We start from the raw sequence: 22,428 nt of genomic DNA on the forward strand, positions 1-22,428 counted from the left end.
GTGTATGGATTTATATTAGGCAGTATGTGTGTATGGATATATATAAGGCAGTATGTGTGTATGGATATATATTCGGCAGTATGTGTGTATGGATATATATTAGGCAGTATACGTGTATGGATTTAAATTAGGCAGTATGTGTGTATGGATATATATAAGGCAGTATGTGTGTATGGATATATATTTGGCAGTATGTGTGTATGGATATATATTAGGCAGTATACGTGTATGGATTTATATTAGGCAGTATGTGTGTATGGATATATATAAGGCAGTATGTGTGTATGGATATATATAAGGCAGTATGTGTGTATGGATATATATTAAGCAGTATAAGTGTATGGATATATATTAGGAATTAGGTATTTGTGTAAAGTATCAGTGTGTAAATGCAGGGTTTTGTTTTTGTAGAATGTATGTGTGTAAATGCAGAAGTGTATCTGTGTTGTGTGTCTGTGTGTGAATGCATGGCTGTGTTTGTATAACAATCCTGGGTTATGTTTGTGCGGAGTGTGTGAATGCAGGGATATGTTTGTGTTGAGTATGTGAATGCAGAGATATGTTTGTGTGTAGTGTGAGAATACAGTGTATTTGTATGGAGTGTGTGAATGCAGTAGTGTATATGCACCTCATCCCCCTTCCAATGTCACTGCTCATCAACGCCCCTTGCTCACCCCTTTCATATCCCCTTCCGATATGCCCTTTCCTCTACTCATCCATTTCGCATTTCTTCATGCCATTTGTCTACCTATCCATGTTTCCTATCTACATGCCCCGTATTCAGCACATTCATCCCCCTTTCTCATACCCCTTCCTTTTCTGGTCTTTTCCAAAACCTACTCTCCTCAACTTTGAATTGTATATGTTGTTTTGCTCAGAAATACTTTAAACTTGAGAAAGGGAGGTTCTCCCGAAAGCTTGACATTCTAAAATTATTTTAGTCCAATAAAAAACATATTACAACATATTAATTTAATCTGTTATTATATGTATACAGAAGCCATAGGTTACGATATTCACACAGAGGCATTGGATGCACTCAGTATCCTTAATCAGTCTATTTTCAGCAGACGCAGATGTAAATTACATTCTACTTTAGACTGGAGTCCCTACTGGCTGATTGGCTGACGGACACTAGTTTGCATGGAAATTGCCATTGTTTAGAAATGACAATATTTTCATTTGTAAGGCAAAAGGGTCAGTATCATTAAGATGTGATTTTGATGTCTGAACTGTCTCTTTAACCAGTCAATCTCAATTTAAAAAAAAAAGTGACACTTTTTGAATACACTTGATAAGGGCCATGCATTTTTATGATCTGTTTTTCTCAATAGATAAAGATCAGCCAGAAACAATTAATGTGTTATATAGCAGAAAATGTTTCTGGGAATATCTGTAACAGTTTATGAGATATAGAAACATAGAAACATAGAAACATAGAAACATAGAATGTGACGGCAGATAAGAACCATTCGGCCCATCTAGTCTGCCCAGTTTTCTAAATACTTTCATTAGTCCCTGGCCTTATCTTATAGTTAGGATAGCCTTATGCCTATCCCACGCATGCTTAAACTCCTTTACTGTGTTAACCTCTACCACTTCAGCTGGAAGGCTATTCCATGCATCCACTACCCTCTCAGTAAAGTAATACTTCCTGGTATTATTTTTAAACCTTTGTCCCTCTAATTTAAGACTATGTCCTCTTGTTGTGGTAGTTTTTCTTCTTTTAAATATAGTCTCCTCCTTTACTGTGTTGATTCCCTTTATGTATTTAAATGTTTCTATCATATCCCCCCTGTCTCGTCTTTCCTCCAAGCTATACATGTTAAGATCCTTCAACCTTTCCTGGTAAGTTTTATCCTGCAATCCATGAACCAGTTTAGTAGCCCTTATTTGAACTCTCTCTAAGGTATCAATATCCTTCTGAAGATAGGGTCTCCAGTACTGTGTACAGTACTCCAAGTGAGGTCTCACCAGTGTTCTGTACAATGAAAAAATCTCCTGAGGTTGCTAAGGTGTGAGAAGGGGGGCGATTTTACCTGACCGCTTTGCAGTCATTCAACGAGCATCCAGGATAAGCTTTGCCTCCTTGCTATCTTTTCCATTCATTGGTACAACTATCTCCGGGCAGAGCTCGGACATGCCATGCCAAATCTTTCTTTTTGCCAGATCCCAATGAAGATTAGCTGCAGCAGGCAAGAAACGAATTATGCTTTCTGCCGCAAGATGCAAGCTAGAAATATGGAACGCTTCACGAATTTTGCGTGTCATCCTTGCGCAGGGGCCATGCTAATCTTCTCTGTATCGTTCCAATTTTAGTATATGTGCTGCCGAAGATGAAACAATATATTTATTTGAATACAATTGATTAGGCTTCAGGCTTTTTGGCAAGGGTTCAGTTGACGCTAAGCACTGACCACAAATATTGAAAATTATTGTTTAAGAAAAACCTCAGCTATTGACTGAGTTGTTGCAAAAGACTTAATTCAAAGTTGAATAACAGAGGTACAAAAACCATACTGTAGGTTTATGATTTTGACGGTATAATTTATAAATTTTTCTAATAAACAATATTTGAAGTGAGTCTTTCTTACTTTATTACATATGTAGGTCCCATGAGGGTAATTGGTATGCAGTAAGTGTGATAAGGGTCCCATACTCCCATTTATAATGTTGCCTGCCTAACAAATATTGTTCTGTCTCTCTGTCCAACCATCCATTGATCCATCCATCTGTAGTATAATGTGCTTTTGTATATGTTTTTATTATTAAATGGAGAGCAACCTCTGTGACCAGGTGCCCGCCATCATGTGTTGCAGCCCCGCCCGCACAGAATAAGCGCGGGGGGGGGGGGGAGGAGCACATCTCAATTTTCACACCGGGGCCCCATGGATCGTGTGCTCACATCTACACATTACAAAGTGTGCTCAATGTTTGCACTTTATGTGTCTGGTTTATGTGATCACACTTTGCACTTCATGCATGTGGCTCACATGCTCACATGAAGCACTTTATGTTATTGGTCGGTGTGTTGCAGATTGTGTTTTGTGTGTATGGAAGATATGTTTGGCTGAATTGTGGTATTTGATAAGTTTTCTCTTTTTCACATGATAACGATATATTGTTAAAGATGGTGTCATTTATTCACACTAGATTTAATAATTGCATGGTAGTTTGGTATACTTTTTGCACAGGGTATGGTGGTTTTTATGGGATATATGTTTTACTTAGAATGGGGGCTATGGGTTGTATTGTTTAATGTATATAGAACTGGTGGCACCATTGTGTATTGTCAATGATTTATTAGGCTGTTAAAACGTTTTATCAATGAAGAAGGGATTCTATTTCTTAAGTATTAGGTATACACCACTAAAATCTTGCACTGAGAGTACCTTTTTATATAGTATTTTTTATTAATTGCTGCTGCATTTCTGATTAGAGGCCAACGGGCATTTAATTGTTCTTGTATGTACGTTGTACAGTGATAATAAAGTTGAATCTGAATCTATGTAATACAAATTGTATTTTGCTTTTGTGCCAATATTTGAAAATCTGTGTACAATATTGCAAGATAAGGGGTACTGTATACTGTCTGAAACTTTCCATTCCTTCAATATTTCTATAATGGACGAACAGATAAATCAATATATATGTAGTGTATACCCAGGGACGTTTTAGCCGCGAGGCAAACAAGGCATTTGCCTTGGGCGGCATTTTCCAGGGGGCGGCAATAAAAGCCACCCCCAAATGCCCAGGGCAAATGTCTTGCGGTTAACCGACATGCTGGGCTGGGCTGGGCTGGCTGGCAGGCGGCTGGAGAGGGAGCCCTTCCTCTGAGCTGTCTGCTCAGCTCCATCGTGCACCGCAGAGTGAGGCTGGGAGCCAGAATATGACGTCAGACAGCTTAGAGTTAGTGAGTGTGAGTGTGTCTGTTAGTGTGTGTGTGTGTGTGTGTTTGTCTGTTAGGGTCTTTCAGCCTTTTAGTAGATAACTCCCTAATACCATGGGAATTAGGGAGTTATCTACTTATTCATTCCTGTCATTACACTAACTCATTTTACTGTGTTTACATTTACAATGTTACTTGATTGTTGTAAGTGTTGCAAATGCTTACAGCTGAATCTTGGCTATGTTTGTATACTTTTTATTTAAAATTGTATACAGTGTGACATTCTTTATCTTTCACTGGGTATATTCGTACTAAGTATATTCGTACTTAGGCAATACTGTGCTTCAGAACTTCAGAACTTCGGCACTTTGACACCTCGGAACTTCGGCAACTTCGGAACTTTGGCACTTCAGCAATTCGGCACTTCGGCACTACTACACTTCGGAAATTCGGAAATTCCGGCACTTTGGGACTTCAGCAATTCAGCACTTCGGCAATTCAACTATTCGGACATTCGGAAGCACCCGAATGTCCGAATTACCTGAAATTCAGCCGAATTTTAATTCGGACCGAAACTAATTGCACATGTCTAGTTAGAATGTCTGTGTATGCGTCATTATGCAAAGATCGAGGGGATATTCACTGTGCATGTGGCTGTACATATAATTTCACTTTTAGGAAGCTTTTTTATAAATTAACTATAGACTAACCAAGTTTTCTCATTAACTTGTGATGGTCATAGAAGGTCTATATAGCACAGCTGGATTGTATCGATTGATGCTAAGCAAAATGAAGTTTTTATTAGCCACTCCATTGAACAAGATGTTTGTTGATCAGATTTTAACTGCTACAGTATAAAATAAATGAATGATATTTTATGTATCTTATAAACTAGAAATCAAAGGAAAATTTAATACAGAATGCTGCCTTAGAACAGAAAACTAAACTAAGCTAAGACTCCATTATGTCAATAGTTCGATTACATTCTGTGCTCAAAGCAAAACTGTGAAAAAGACAGAACCCCAGTCATTATAGAGATTAAACAAAGAATCAACATTTGTAAATCTACAGAGTTGACCATTTGGCTATAACTGATCACTTGATAATTATCTTCTTAGAACATTGCCTTTTAACTCCTCTCCTGAGCGGAGAGAAAAAAAACAAAAAACGAAATTGGCAAATTACTATCACAATCCTTTGGTTTTGTTTGAATGGACAGTTATGGGATTATCTAAAAAATAAAAGTGCTAATGATGTTCACAGGCCATAAAGAAATTACTGACATTCTTACAGTAGATAATCACTTACTAAAGTGAAAATGTTCCACTTGAAAGAGACTCCACAATTAAGCAGGCTCTCATTCTGCTAGTTCTTACAGCCGCACCAAATTCTATCATTTACACACATGACAGAGATCCCCATGCATTACTCCAAGGAAAAAGCGTTTTAACTGCAAGTAGTTGCAGAGATATAAATCAGTATAACATCAGTATTCTGAAATGCTTATAAGGAAATTGACTGAATTCCAAAATGTTCTCTCTAGGAAAGTCCTCCCATGGCTCTAGGGTGCTGGAACAGGAGATGGGTCTGTCAGGATAACATGTAAAAGGCTCCGATGTGAGTTTCTTCTGGATTATGATCCCATTGAGATCCTAGTCAAGTTACAAGTTTGGGATGGTGAATACGTTGGGATGGTGAATACGTAGGAGTCTAAAATAAGAATTTAGCTTTTGTCAGACAAAGCAAGACAAGACTTTATATACCTGTTTGTTTGTCTCTGTCTCTGTCTGTATGTCCTTCTGCCTGCCATTCTTTTTGCTTTTCCACCTGTTTATCTCTCTGTCTTTCTCAAACTATGAGCCTTTACATTTTAGTGTACAGATAGCCACTGGCCACTAAGTATTTTAACATAACAATCTAAACTCTCATTCTGGATGAAGAGTTGAGTGCACACTGTAGTTTGGCTATGAGCACTTCCAAGCATATCATTTTTATATTCTTAAAAACAGAAAGGTAGTCTTGCTAAATAAATGATTCTAAAGCAAGATCGATTTGAGCCCCTGAAGAGACCTTTAACACAAACAACTATCTGTGTCTTACAGAATCAAAGTGCCAAATGTTATTGATTGAAACACAAAGCAGTCATTCTAGATATATCACTTTAGAAGGTCTAACCTGATGGCTTGCGCAATTCTACAATCTATTGAAAATCATTTGCCCTCTCCTCAACATTCCTGAAACAACAAAATGCCTGGAAATTAAATCAATACGCTATACAGGGATATACAGCTTTTGTAACCTTAAAATAAATTGCTTTTTATCACCACCAGTTAATTCATAGGACCATTTTTTGCACAATAGTTATTTTAATCAATGTAGCTGTGCTCTACAAGTAATATTTTGTAGGAGAACAACTGCTTCTGATTATTTATGATGGTTCTTCTAGACTGGGAATAATTCTCAACCTAAATTTCTGACTTCGGTTCAAATATATTTTGATTTAATGTTAAGTCAGTGATCCATAAAACACAACTACTTTCTCAATATGTTCTATGAACGAGGATTGTGTTGTCATTTAGAGTTTGATAGACATATTTTATTCATATAATATATAATATATAACTTTAGTTTTGTATGTAAGGAACATACATTTATATATATATGTAAATATTGGTTATACAAAGTATTACATTCTTGCCTGAAAATGTATATATATATATATTTAAATATAGAAAGTAACAGATAGACAGTTTGGGATATGGCTGTGTAAATCTACAAAGGGGCATAAAATAAAATATAGTGTAATACTGTTTAAAACACAAAATTGTGCGCAGCAATGTATACCCTCACTAGATGTAGACAGGTATAAGCGTTCTTAGGGTGTCAGCTTATGTGGATTCCCGACTACAAAAATATGCTCAAGGGGCACCATCATATGTCAAGGATACTAAATCCTTTCTCCAGGAAATGAAAAATATTGAATGGGACCCGGAGTACAGTTGGGCCACACTTGATGTGACCTCGCTGTACACGGTTATTAGTCATAGACTTGGACTGGAGGCCATTAATTACTTTATGGTACAAGACACTGAATTACCGGCAGATATGAGAGATTTTGTTTTTGCTCCTCTTCAATTTATTTTAAACCACAATTATTTGTTCTTTAACGGTAATTATTTTTTTTACAAATCACGGGGAACACCATGGGTACCAGGTTCGACCCCGGTTATGCCAACATCTACATGAGAAAGTGGGAGGAATTGTTTGTGCGGTTTGGGCATGACTGGAGGGCGAGCTTGGTCCTATGGCAGCGGTATATTGATGATGTTATTATAATTTGGAAGGGGTCTTCGGTTTTGTTTCAGGAATATGTAAAAACATTTTAACAACAATGAGTATCACTTAGTTTTCACCCCCATTTGGAATAAAGATGAGATAAATTTTCTTGATCTCACTTTATCCCATGATTTGGGACACGTTAGAACCAAATGTTTTTTCAAGCCTACCGATGGAAACGGGTTTGTCCATAAAAAGAGCTGTCACCACAAACCCTGGCTCAGAGGAATTGCCAGAAGTCAATTTACCCGTCTTTTAGATAGAGGATACAAGGATGCAATAAAAATAGAGGATACAATAAAAAATATGCTAGAGAGATCAGTACAATTGGTGACATTGAAAGAAAAACGCTCTTAGAAAGTAAAATATGTCCTCCGGATACTAGAGACAATTTTCGATAAGCATTTGTTACTCATTTTACTACTGACCATAATAAAATTTAAAAAAGTCTACAAGGTTTTTGGCCGATCTTGTTACATGATCCTATTCTGGGAGCACATTTATCTGACAACCCTACGGTCATATATAAAAGAAGTAGAATTCTCAAAAACATGCTGGCACTCAGTTATGCCATTAAACCACCTTTAACCAATGTCTCTGTCCATTTATGTTCTTTTTGGGGCTGTGGATCCTGCAAAGCTTGTGCCACAGCCTCTATTACAAATATTACTTTTTTTTATAGCTTTGTTACAGGGGAAACTTTTAAACTTAAGGATGATATTAATTGCCACATGGACTTTGTGGTATATTTATTGCAATGTCCGTGTGGCATGCAATATGTTGGGCGTACTAAGAGGGTTTTGAAAGTTTTTTGGAACATCTTCTCATTTATCGTTTTTATTGAGCAAAATTTACATCACATATCACGATAAACATTTCACAGTACAATACAGTACATCTGCGCAGACAGTACGTAGAGACGTCTTCGAATTAACTTTTGCGCCTGTACAGAAGGCCATTCATTGTTGGGTGGCAATAACTGTGATGCATACCGTATTGACATTGCTTGTCAGAATTTTCTAACTGGGAAAGGGATGGGTACAGAAGAGAAAAGGGATGGGGAAGGGGATGCCCTGGGTACATTCCATTGATTACTAACATTAGCATCTCAGCAACCTAGCGTTCCCTCCTCTGAACCTTGTTTTTCAATGTATGCCGTTTGCCATTTTCTTGTCTTCCCTACTTTACAGCCAACACTCCCATTCCCGGGTATATTTGTCAAGGCAACCTTTCATCTTACTAGCCATCTTTTCATATGCACTAATTGCATCCATTTTGGCGATAACAGTTTCTATTTGGGGAGCTTGCTTGCTCTTCCAGTTGCCTGCCAGAACTACCTTGGCCACCGTCAAGACATTTAGAATCACTTTTTTGTAGGGGTGTGTGTCTATATTTGGTATAATGTGTAATAGGTATTTTTCTGGTTGTAGGGGAATGCCTGTGTTAGCCCTGTGTGAAATTATGGATTGGACCTGCTTCCAAAAGTTGTTCAAAATGGGACATGTCCAGAATATGTGGAGCAAGGTACCAGTGTCCGACTCACACCTCCAGCATAGGTTCACTGCGCCTGAGTACATGGTCGCCAATCTCTGTGGGACTAAATACCACCTCATAGTTATCTTACTGTATGCCTCCCACAGCGAGAGACTACTCGATGCCTGTTTGGTGTGCCGCATAGCAGACTGCCACTCTTCTGGGGAGAATTGGCTACCTAGGTCTTTTTCCCATTTTGTCATATAGGGTATTTTTTCTGGTGCGTTACCTGCTATGATTGCGTTATAACAGACGGATAACGGTTTCGCTAGCTTGTTTAGGGATAGGTGGTTTGGCTGGAGTGTTGGTGCGAAATTTCTAGCGGCTGTTTGCTTGTAATGAGTAAGCACGATATTCTTAATTCTTAAGTATCTAAATAGTTCTTTAGTGTCTAAACCTAACTCGCTTTGTAGGTCAGCAAAGTGTTTTATGTCATCGCCTGACATCAGGTCCTCTACCAGTACCGCTCCTTTACTTAGCCATTTTCCTATTTGTAGGCCTGGGGAATAGGCTGCTAGTGCTGTGATTGGCGCTTTCTTGAAAAGGTTCGCCGAGTCTAGCACCATCGGGCTCCAGGCTTTCCACGCCTTGAGCATGGTAACCGAGCAACGGATGTGCGGGCCTGTAGATGTTTGGGGCACGGCATTTGTCCACAAATAATGGGCAGTGTCATGTGTTTCAAGGCATGCATTCTCCAATGACAGCCAGAGTGGGTTGTGTGAGGGGTTGTGATTTCTGAGAAGTCTTATTCCCTGCGCTAAGAAGGATGCTTTGTAGTATGCATTGATGTCGGGCATGCCTAGTCCGCCTCTAGCGTAAGGAAGTCCCAGGCACCCTTTAGCTACCCTTGGGGGTTTCCTTTTCCAAATGTGTGCGTTTACTGTGCTTTGGAATAGTTTGATCAGTGAGTTCGGAAGTGATATGGGCAGGGTCCTAAAAAGATACAGAATGTGTGGCAGTGTCATCATTTTGATAAGGTTGATACGGCCTAGCCAGGATGTATTCAAGCCTTCCCACTTTTCAAGGGTGTTCTTAATCTTGTGTATCATGGGATAGTGATTCTCTTTGGTCACATGCTGGAGGGTTTTTGTTAGTTTGACACCTAGGTATTGTATGGAGTTCGTGCGCCAGTCAAAGGGATTATGCGGTTTTAAAGTCCCCAACACAGTTTTCGACAGGTTTATTGGCAAGGCCTGCGTTTTAGTGACATTGTTTTTGTAGTATGAAACCTTCCCATAACCTACTAACGTTCTCATGAGTGAAGGCAAGGAGGACTCTGGTTTTGTGATAAATAACAATACGTCATCGGCAAACAGAGCTAGTTTTTTGGTGCCCCCTGGTGTGCTCAGCCCTTGTATGGTAGGATCCTGTTTCACTATCCTAATTAGAGGTTCTAAGCATAGAATGAAAATTAGGGGGGATAGAGGGCAGCCTTGTCTGGTGCCGTTACGTATGGCCAGTCTTTCAGAGATAAATCCTGTGCTAAATACCTTAGCTGAAGGGTTTTGATACAGTGCCATTATGCTAGATCTGAATGTCGGAGGAAACCCCATTCTGGTTAGAGTAAGTAGCATATACCCCCAGTGCAGTCGGTCAAAAGCCTTCTCGGCATCAAGTGCTAGTAAAAGTCCTGCCTGGTGTGATGTGTTTGCCCAGTCTATCAGGTTCAGGAAGTGCCTAGTGTTGTCGCCGACTTGTCGGCCTTGGACAAATCCCGCCTGCTCCTCTGAAACGAGAGCTGGGAGGATCGGTTTGAGTCTAGAGGCAATGAGTTTGGCATAAAGTTTAGTGTCAGCATTCAGGAGTGAGATTGGGCGCAGGTTTGCGCAGTGTGTGGGGGGTTTATTGGGTTTGGGTAGTGTCACTATATGTGCTTCTAACATTTCTGGTGGCATGATTCCTGTCGATTTTATGTGGTTAAACATTTTGGTAAGGGGTGTGAGTACTTGTTTGGCCAGTTTGATGTAGTAATAGTTTGACATCCCATCCGGTCCCGGGGCTTTGTGTTTAGGCAGGGACCTAATTGCAGAATCCACTTCGTCCTCAGTGAAGGGGCTTTCCAGTTGTTCGCATTGCGTTTGTGTCAGACTATCTAGGGGAGCTTTGTCTAGGAAATGGCCTATCTCGTCCTCTGTTGGTTGATGTGTGGCTAAGTCCTTGTCTAGTTGGTAAAGTGCGGCATAGTATTTTGCTAGTTCGTTCACTATGTCCTGAGGGTTATAAAGTTTGTCTCCTGTAGCAGAGGTTATGTACGGGATTTTGGATTGTAGTTTTGTCTGTTTCGCCTTGCTGGCCAATAGTTTCCCAGCTTTGTTGCCCATAATGTAGTACGATTGTTTTAACGACCTCAAGTGTTTTTCTGTGGTTGTGAGATGGAGGCTATGAAGTGTTGCGCGAAGTGTCATCAGTCGCGTGTGCGTTGCTAGTGTGGGTTTTGTTTTATTAATGTTTTCTGCTATGGCTAGTTCTTGCTCAGCTTTATGCAGAGCCGTGTTGTGGAATCGCTTTGTTCTAGCCCCTAATTGGATCAGTTCACCCCTCATGACCGCCTTATGGGCTAGCCATTGTGTGGTAACCGACGACGAGCACTGGGTATGGTCAGCAAAAAAGTCTTCTACCCGGGCCCTTAGTCTGCGGAGGTGCTCTGGGGTGTCCAGTAGGCTATCATTTAGGCGCCATGTACCCCTACCCCTAGCAGGATACGGGATACGCATTGTTATGACCAGTGGGGCATGGTCGGACCACGTTATCGGTCCTATGTGCGCTCTCGTGGCAAAGGGCAGTGTTTTGATGTCGAGTAGGCATAGATCTATTCTCGTGTAAGTTCTATGGACCGTTGAATAAAATGTGTAATCCCTCCCACTTGGATTAAGATTTCTCCAGGTGTCATAAAAGTCATGTCCATGCATCAAGTCCTGAAGATGCAGGCCTAGTGAAATCGAGTGCTGTTGCGGGCGTTTGTCACCTTCTCTCCTAATGTCTACCTCTGGGTCCGGGGCACAGTTAAAGTCCCCGCTTATGATCGTGTGACCCACTTTAATCCCGTCAAGTTTTCTAAATACCTTGTTAAGGAAGGATTTTTGTCTGTCGTTGGGCGCGTATATTGAAGCTATAGTCACCGATAACCCGTTCAGGGAGCCCACTAGTATCAATAGTCTCCCGTCCTTGCTAGCATACTGTTTGGTTGGTGTGAAGGCCCAGTCTCTATGGAAATAGATGGCAACACCTTTGGCTTTGGTCGCGGACATAGCGTGGTAGCCTTGGGGGTATGACTTGATATTGAATGTCGGAGGTTTTGTGATACAAAAGTGCGTCTCTTGGAGACTCACAACTGCTGCTTTGGATTTGTTCATTTCTTGTACCACCAACCTCCTTTTATGGGGACTATTAAGGCCTTTAACGTTTAATGTTAATATAGTTAGGGAATCATCCATGATCTTGGTGTGAAACTATGCTGTACCAGGGCATTGGGGCAACATTCACACCTTGCAACCAGGTGTAAGAAACTGTTCCAGGGCAAGGAGAGGGGGTGGAGTATAGAGTAAATAGGGGTGTGAAAAGGGGAAAGGGGTAACCAAAGTATGTACATAGCGCCTTTAAGAAAACTGGCGCTCTACGTGGGTGAGGTGCGAGCGGGCATACTTTTCCCCTCACACTGCTCATCCTGGGGTCGTACCTAGATAGTACGGCCGAGTGCAAACAGCCTAATTCCTTATAAACTTGAATTTACCCTAACAATCTGGGGTTTTAAACATATGTCCTTAAACAGTTGTAACAAATTCCCATACCCCTGTCCCACCATTCTCTTGACATTACACTGACATGAGGCATACTATCGTCTTGTCGCTGAGGTTGGGCTACCTTGTGCCCCCCTCGTGCTACAACCCATGAGGAAGCTGCGAGGCTCCTTTCGTTATGTAGCCACCCCGAACCCTATCCTCGCGGGTGGTGCGAATTGGGTTAGCCCCGCACCATGGAGTCCCGCTACCTCGGTACTAGGGCAGAACAGGTATTATGCAGTTATTAACATGGTACAGTATATACATACTCACAACCAGTTACGTTAGCATGTTAGATATCAGAAGAGTAGCCATGGGCCAGAGAGTCCTTTAATAGTTCAGTATTTGCCGTGGGATGGCGGCATGAGTTTGCCGGAACAGAACCCAGAGTCTCAATACTTTCCACGTGGTGAGCTCGCCATCTGCCATTCCGCCTGCGGCCTTTTCGGAGTTGCTGTGTTCGAAGCGTCCTGTGGTGGTGGTGGTAACGGGAACAGGCCCCATTCCTTCAGCAAGCGCATTCCCACCTCTGGTTCGTTGACAGTGTGTGTTTTGGCATTCCTCCAAACGAGTAGCTTTGTCGGGTATCCCCATCGATATGGAATGTCGTTGTTCCGCAATGTCTTAGTCACATTGATGAACTCCCTCCGCCTGCTCATAGTCATAGCCGACAAGTCTGCAAATAGTTGAACGCTTGCATAAGGTTCAGGCAACGTGGCTATTTTCCTCGCCGCTTGCAGAAGGGAGTCTTTAGTCTTGTAATAATGGAACCTCGCTACCACGTCTCGTGGCGTGTCTTGACGTAGATTTTGCGGCTTCGGTAGCCTGTGGGCACGGTCCATCAGCCATTCTTGGTTCGATGTATCTGGTACCAGGGACTTGCAGAGAGATAATAGGTAGTGAGGCAGTTGGTCTCTAGTTACACTTTCTGGAATTCCGCGGAAACGAACATTGTTCCTGCGGGAACGGTCTTCCATATCCGCCATCTTCCTTTTCAGGATTTGCTGATCTTCCATCAGAGACTGTACTGTGTCTGCCAGCGTATCATGTGCAGCACAGATATCATCAGTGCGGGCTTCCAGGTTGTTAGTTCTTTCACCCAGATCCGCAATTTCCTTTTTAATGTCATTAGTGGCTTTCTTTAGGTCAGATTGCAGAATAAGCCTGAAGTCTTGCAAAATTGCGTAAAGTTTCTTCTCTGTGACTGGGGCGTCGGTGTAGCGCTGCTCCTCGAGCTCTACATGAGGGCTTGAGGCCTGTGCCTCCTCCAGCTCCTCGCCGCCGCCATCTTGCGCCGGCCGCGACCGGTCTTTTTTCGTTGATCTGATCGAGTCCGTCAGCTTTGTCTGCTTCGCTCGAGACATGATAGGTAGGAGAGATAAGTTGCTTCAGTATTTCCCCTTTTGCTGGGGGTAAAAGCTGCTTTTATTCAGGCTGTGGCTGTTTCGGACCGGGAGCTCTCACTCCATGCGTCCGTTCACCTCGGCAGTTGGACACGCCCCCTTTTGGAACATCTTAACGATATTAAAAAGAGATTGATGATGCATTTTGTCCCTGCCCACTGTATATCATGTCCCTCTTTCTCTTTTACGGACCTTAGGTGTCTTGGGATCAAGAGGGTCACACCTTTGTGGCGTGGGGGTAATAGAATTCAGAGACTAGCCCAGAGGGAAACTTTCTGGATCCATAAACTCCAGACCCTCACGTCCAGACGTCTAAATATAGATATTGACTTACTTTGCTTCTTGGATTAATGTTCTTTATTTAGGATCCAAATTATATATTTTGTTAGCAGAGATAGGTATGTGTGCTTGCTTTCATTAATGGAGCTTCTTTATACTTAGGGAAGAGAGTTGTTTATTTATATAGGGTTTTGTGTATTTATGTACACTATCATCTTAAATATTAGCAGCCATATTTTTCATTATTTTTAATTGTTTATGTTTTAACATTTCTTATTGCAATTGTTCATATGCTGCATAGTAGTCTAGGGGTTTACACTCTTTACACTGCTAGATTGTAATATGAATGTTTGTTTAGGAAATAGGAACCTCTGAACTGTAATTACCCCTGATTTAAATTACATGGACTGCTACCTAAGTTGCTGCGTCCAGTTGCTATGGTGACGAACGATTGCTGGAATGCATATGGAATGCGGAAATCAACCGCAACATCACTTCCGGTTTCGGCTATGCCGGCCACTTCCGGTTTTCACTGAAAAAAGGCGCGAATTTCACCGACTGTCGATCAGAGGAGTCAGAGACAGCTGAAGAAGGGGAATCTTTTCTCCAAACAAAATGGAAGAGGACTCAGACGCCCACTAGATCCATCAATGGACTTAGGGATTAGCCCTATTTAAGGGAATTGGGGAGGGTTTTTTTAGGATATGTTTGTTTTGTTACATGTATTGACACATTGTAATTGTTTTTATTGTGGTCCCTGAGGAAGTCCGTTTAGAACGAAACGCGTAGGACCTTTTTTCCCTATATATATCCAATGCTGAATGGTGACTGCTTACTTTTTTATTGAATACATTTCAATGTTTTTTAACCCCACCTGTGGAAGTCCTGTGTTGGATCGAGTATCTGGAGGTGATAAAAGGGATTTGTTGGCCCCCCACTACATCGGGGGAGGCACCCTAAGAACGCTTATACCTGTCTACATCTAGTGAGTGTATACATTGCTGCGCACAATTTTGTGTTTTAAACAGTATTACACTATATTTTATTTTATGTCCCTTTGTAGATTTACACAGCCGTATCCCGAACTGTCTCTCTGTGGCTTTCTATATATGCTATATATGGTGTAGGTCGTTTCTGGGTAACGACCTAGGGAGGCTGTTATTTGTTGTTTAAAGTTAAGTATTATTTTTTTCTATTGCAACATATCACATCGTGGTGTTATATTTGGTAGATATTTTATTTAATAATCTTATTTAATAATCTACTAAAACACATCCATCAGTAGCATAATGTAGATTATTTGTTATCCAATGGCAATGAAAATGCACTAGGTTTAGATGCACTTGACCTTGTTTCACTAGTAATGATGGTTTGCGGGCATCAGAATTAACATACTCTAGGAGCTAAAACAATATTTTGTTGTTACATTCCTCCCAACATGAATTCCACCACTCTCTGATGCTCCTAGGTTTGTCTAATAAGGGGACTAGTATGTGGCCTAGTTGTAAGAGCATTGGCTGACATTTATGAACATTCATGCCAAAACATGCAATGCATAGATAACAAAAGGTAAGTATAATAGTGTGCATGCACAGATAATTCACGCACATATGTTGCCAACCACCCATCTTATGGTGCAGTTAAGTGTCTGAGAAATAACTTGGGATACCAAAACATAGGTTCTAACTCAAGACTTCACTATAGTATACAAGAGACTTGGAAAGAATACTTTATGTAAGTTTATATTATATAAATGATATCAGACATTGTGCAAAGTTGACAAATTGGTTGTTTTCCATAAAGTACATAAAGTTTTCATTTGAGATTTTTCATTAAGCCCTTTGATTTCAGTAATATTTATATCTCGGTATCTTGCCATTGGTTTCCCTTGTTCATGGTTAGTTGTAGCTTAAGTTATTAGACCCAACTGAATATAGTTTAGTTTTCACTGTGTGCCCCTTCCTCAGTTTGAAGTGTTTTAGCTCAACTTATAGTTCCCATTGGCATCTAGTAGGGCATCATCTGGCACAGTGTGTTCTTTTATCTCTAACTTAGTTTAGCTATCATCAGCATTCTAAACCCTCATGAGGCCAACCCTACAAATCAAATTCTTGACAACTGACGTCTAGAGAGGCATTATCCGTAATGATATAAGAGTTAAACTTGCACTTTGGATTACTACAGTGATAACCACAGAGCAGTAGCTCAATTCAGTATTTAAGATGTAATAAAGAAGCTGGTTTAGACTCTGCTACATGCGTCTTACCTATTACAGCAGTCAAGAAAGTTTTAAATCCCTCAGGAACATGAAAACTATAATATGGCAAATATAAGTTTTACAAGTAAATGTTCTTTTCTTACCCTTTGGTTACCAGTTCCCTTTAAAAAATGTAAAACAGTGCTCCGGTGATTGTATCGATTGTGAATATAAATCTAAATTAGTGATGAAATATGATCTAGAATGCATGATGGTAGCTTCAAAGTGAGACAATGGAGAACAAATGCAGTTTCTCTCGGGCAAGGAAAATATGAAAATGAGTTTAAGATGTGTTGGGGACATTTGCTATAATGACAAATGTTGGAAACCTTTGAAAGCTAAGAAACAGTTCCACCTGTGTAGAACAGCTTCAGGGGAACATTTGGAGAAATTTATAGCATTGATCACAAAAGATGAGCAGGTATCTCTGCCCATAAATTTTCCTGCATGTCTTACTGCTTTTGGCTCTAAAAAAAATATGGCTCTACATCTTCAGTTCTATCTCAGATACCATTCGACCTTAACACAGCAATTATAATAAAATATATATTTCTACAAGCTATTGAAAATTATAATATATTTATATATATGCAAATAGATTACCATGGTGATACATGGAACAGCTGTTTATGCTATATAATGTTCGTTCATTTATACCATTGATTGGAGCTAGGTATCTCAACATGTTTTGTTTCATTAGCTTGAAATCTTTAATGGCCCTTGGAGTAATAATAAAAAAAAACAGTTAATAAAAATGTGCATAGAGATCTAGAATTGTGCGCAAGTAACTTTTTTTCTTTGTTTTTTACTGTAGTATCAGGGCTAATGTGTACTATAGTCATTGTTACCGTCCAGCAGAAGTGGGAATTTGAGTGCAGAACTTAATTTTGTATGTTTATAAGTTTGAAATCTTTATTCGCTTTCACCACTTGTAATTACAAACCAAACAAAATGTAATTAAATTACCATAGCTATTAAATCGCTCTCAATACCTAACAAACATGGGAGTGATATTACGTGGACTGTCTTACTCTACATCTCTCGACTGATTATTCGGACTATATGGATCAGTTTTGTAACTTGAATTCTTTATGGGGTCTTCACCCGAGTAGAAGTTCAGGGTTTGCGAATTCATAAAAGAATGTGATTCTAATTTTATGATTTCTGCCTTAACCTCCCTGGCGGTATTCCCGAGCGTGACTCGGGGTTAATTTTCGCTGCCAGAAGCGGTAACCCCGAGTCACGCTCGGGGTAGATAACAGAGCCCCCGTTGGTAAGATGTACTTACCTCCACCGCGATCCGCTTCGGGAGGACTGCCTCACAGCCCAGGCAGCCCTCCCACGGCAAATCAGGCCCCCGGGGGCCATGTGATCGCTCTCAAAGAGCGATCACATGGCCCTCTATAGCTGGCTGTGGATCTGCCAGCAGGGGGACTGTTTGAAATATCAGACAGTCCCCCTGCTGGTGGGAAGTATAAAAAAATGAAATAAAAGACAAGTGTAAAAATAAATTAAATATATTTATATATATATATATATATATATATATATATATATATGCAAATGGAAAGAGTGCACTCGAAAGGTCTTCGTAAAGATATAAACAATTTATTGTGCCAAACTTCAAAGACATACAAGTCGACGTTTCAGTCCTCGTAGGACTTTTTTCAAGACAATGAAAGGCGGGAAAAAAGTGATTTAAATATACCTTACATGTGATTTGATTGGAGAGTAGGTTATATGAAAGAGAGGCTGTGCAAACGTGAAAGCAATTGCCTAAATATGAGATAGAAATTAACCCCTTACGTGCCTAATGGAAAGGCCAGTAAGTGAGTGTGGTTACGGCCAAGTGTCTAATAATCTGCTCTCGCAAACATATTAAAATACAAGGATAAGAGATATCGAAGCCACCTTAGCATAACAAAGTATTTTAAGATTCTACTTGAATATTTAGGCTAATTTGTTAATCAAAGTTTAAACAAAATGATTTAAACAATAACATAAGATTGCTGCATTTTTAAACAATAACATAAGATGGCTGCGTTTTTAAATTGGAGTTCCAAGTGCCAAATGGTTGCAGATCTAACTATAGATACATTGCAGAAAAGGCTTCAAAGTATATATTTAGATAACCATAGGAATACTTTGTATATACTTGGTTACATTACAAATTAACGACCATTCGGTCTATGGAGTATAACAGGAGTATCCCTTAACTAGTGTACCTAGCTAAATTAATATTAATATATGCATGGTCTAACGAAAGACTCATGAACTAATCACAGATAATGGTTTCTCTGTGACCTTTTATACAGATATATACTAATTACTGTTATTTACGTAAACTATGTGGCATCTTTATCTTTTCGGAATAAAGCAGCTGAGTGGGTTGATCTCGTTGAGTCCCCCCGGGGACAAAGTCCCTAATGTGAAGATCCAAAAGGCTTCTCTTTGAAGAAGTAGGACGTCTCTGTCACCCCCCCTGTTCGGGGCCGGAACATGTTCAATGCCCATAAATTTCAATGTGGGCAGTGTATGCCCTGTTTCCAGGAAATGTTTGGCTATGGGGGTGGTTGCTATGCCGCTGGATAACGCTGTCCTGATGGTAGATCTGTGTCCCCTCATGCGCTCCCTGAGGTCATTGGACGTTTTGCCGATATACATGAGTCCACATGGGCAGGTGATGTGGTAAACTACGTGTGTAGTGGTACACGTGATCCTTTGCCGTATCCTGTATTCTTTACCTGAGCGAGGGTGGTAGAACGCTTTGCCCGGAGTCATACTATTGCAAGCCATGCACTTTAAACAACGGTAACAGCCTGGATTTTGAACAGACTGATGCGCCATAGATGTATCTGTATGAACCAGATAATCTCTCAGGTTCCTGTTCCTCCTATAACTAATCATAGGGATATTCTGGAATGTCATCGGTAGTGTCTTATCTTTTTTAAGAACCTCCCAGTTGTGTCTTATTTTCTGGGACATCTCGCCCGATAGTGAATGGAACATTTGGGGGAAGATCATTCTACTTTGGTTGTTCTTGATTTTAGGGCCATCAGTGTAGTTTTTAAGTGCTTTTGAATATGCACACTCCAGCATCTGTCTTGGACCAACCAAAGTAGAATGATCTTCCCCCAAACGTTCCATTCTACTTTGGTTGTTCTTGATTTTAGGGCCATCAGTGTAGTTTTTAAGTGCTTTTGAATATGCACACTCCAGCATCTGTCTTGGACCAACCAAAGTAGAATGATCTTCCCCCAAACGTTCCATTCACTATCGGGCGAGATGTCCCAGAAAATAAGACACAACTGGGAGGTTCTTAAAAAAGATAAGACACTACCGATGACATTCCAGAATATCCCTATGATTAGTTATAGGAGGAACAGGAACCTGAGAGATTATCTGGTTCATACAGATACATCTATGGCGCATCAGTCTGTTCAAAATCCAGGCTGTTACCGTTGTTTAAAGTGCATGGCTTGCAATAGTATGACTCCGGGCAAAGCGTTCTACCACCCTCGCTCAGGTAAAGAATACAGGATACGGCAAAGGATCACGTGTACCACTACACACGTAGTTTACCGCATCACCTGCCCATGTGGACTCATGTATATCGGCAAAACGTCCAATGACCTCAGGGAGCGCATGAGGGGACACAGATCTACCATCAGGACAGCGTTATCCAGCGGCATAGCAACCACCCCCATAGCCAAACATTTCCTGGAAACAGGGCATACACTGCCCACATTGAAATTTATGGGCATTGAACATGTTCCGGCCCCGAACAGGGGGGGTGACAGAGACGTCCTACTTCTTCAAAGAGAAGCCTTTTGGATCTTCACATTAGGGACTTTGTCCCCGGGGGGACTCAACGAGATCAACCCACTCAGCTGCTTTATTCCGAAAAGATAAAGATGCCACATAGTTTACGTAAATAACAGTAATTAGTATATATCTGTATAAAAGGTCACAGAGAAACCATTATCTGTGATTAGTTCATGAGTCTTTCGTTAGACCATGCATATATTAATATTAATTTAGCTAGGTACACTAGTTAAGGGATACTCCTGCTATACTCCATAGACCGAATGGTCGTTAATTTGTAATGTAACCAAGTATATACAAAGTATTCCTATGGTTATCTAAATATATACTTTGAAGCCTTTTCTGCAATGTATCTATAGTTAGATCTGCAACCATTTGGCACTTGGAACTCCAATTTAAAAACGCAGCCATCTTATGTTATTGTTTAAAAATGCAGCAATCTTATGTTATTGTTTAAATCATTTTGTTTAAACTTTGATTAACAAATTAGCCTAAATATTCAAGTAGAATCTTAAAATACTTTGTTATGCTAAGGTGGCTTCGATATCTCTTATCCTTGTATTTTAATATGTTTGCGAGAGCAGATTATTAGACACTTGGCCGTAACCACACTCACTTACTGGCCTTTCCATTAGGCACTTAAGGGGTTAATTTCTATCTCATATTTAGGCAATTGCTTTCACGTTTGCACAGCCTCTCTTTCATATAACCTACTCTCCAATCAAATCACATGTAAGGTATATTTAAATCACTTTTTTCCCGCCTTTCATTGTCTTGAAAAAAGTCCTACGAGGACTGAAACGTCGACTTGTATGTCTTTGAAGTTTGGCACAATAAATTGTTTATATCTTTAAGAAGACCTATCGAGTGCACTCTTTCCATTTGCATATATTGAAGGCTGAGGCAGCACCGAGGCAAGTACAAGACCGGTACATTGAGTGCGGGATATTTGCAGTTTGTATATATATATATATATATATATATATATAATATGTTTATATATTATATATATAATATATATACATATTATATATATGTAACGTCATACAAAGTGTTTTAATATTAATATAAGTATATATATATTAATATTAAAATACACTTAGAATGACGTTACATATATATAATATGTATATATATTATATATATAATAGATGTACATATATATATATTATATATAAATACGTATAATTAAAATAATAAATAAATAAAATAATAAAATAAATAAATAAAATATTGAAACAAAATTTAATATAAATTATATATGCATATGTAATTTCATTCTAACTGTATTTTGTTATTAATATATATATATATTGGTAACAAAATACACTTAGAATGACATTCTATATATATCTATATATATATAAAATACAAATAACCGCAAATATATATATATAGATAAATACATATAATTACATAAAAGATTACATTAGTATACTACGTAGAATTTAAATACCTATAAATGCATATATATTAAAATTCTACATGTATATTTAAATAATCTTTTAACGTAATTATGTGATTTGATTAATTAAAATTTGATTGACATGCCTGACATGGGGGCGGAACTGGGCGGGTAATTCAAATGCAAAAAAATGGTACCGCTTTTGGTACAAAATTCCTGACATAATCATACCGCCAGGGAGGTTAAAGGTGCACGGATACTTCTCTGGATTTTACAACATTTCTTAAACCATGGGGAAAAAAAATGTAACTTGTGTTAACTCGATCTTTATGAGATGCTCCATTTTCATTTCAATTCATATCACAGATTTAACATATTATCGAAGTCCAGTTTAGATAAGGCACAGCCAGGGCACACATTGCACATGTTGAGGAAAAACAGAAACATTGTTTCATTTATCCTCTTCCTTCATGTTCTCTTTATGCTTAATGCCAGGTACAAAGGACAGAGATTATAGCAATTGTTGACAGGGAGCTAAGATGGAGGCACCCAGTGTATTTCTACATTAATGTTTATTTTTCTCATCATACATATACATATTTGTTAAATATAGGGATATATATAGTGCATTGAGCTCTTGAAGCATTTAGGATAACTGTGCTTTAGATATCTCTATCCTGCATTTAGATCCCAGGACATGGTCATGCCCCACTTTCATCAAC

At 39.5% G+C, this 22,428-nt stretch overlaps 1 protein-coding gene and 1 non-coding gene across 3 annotated transcripts in view; both read right to left on the reverse strand.

Annotated features, from left to right (window-relative positions):
- Positions 1–22,428, reverse strand: part of KCND2 (potassium voltage-gated channel subfamily D member 2) — a 361,032-nt gene that overhangs the window by 178,400 nt on the left and 160,204 nt on the right. The window lies entirely within an intron of this gene.
- On the reverse strand, positions 2,236–2,345 carry LOC134603869 (U6 spliceosomal RNA). The gene has a single exon (XR_010090609.1). It is a non-coding gene; the product is annotated as a U6 spliceosomal RNA (small nuclear RNA).

Source organism: Pelobates fuscus, chromosome 3 (genome assembly GCF_036172605.1).
Source record: "Pelobates fuscus isolate aPelFus1 chromosome 3, aPelFus1.pri, whole genome shotgun sequence".
NCBI lineage: Eukaryota > Metazoa > Chordata > Amphibia > Anura > Pelobatidae > Pelobates > Pelobates fuscus.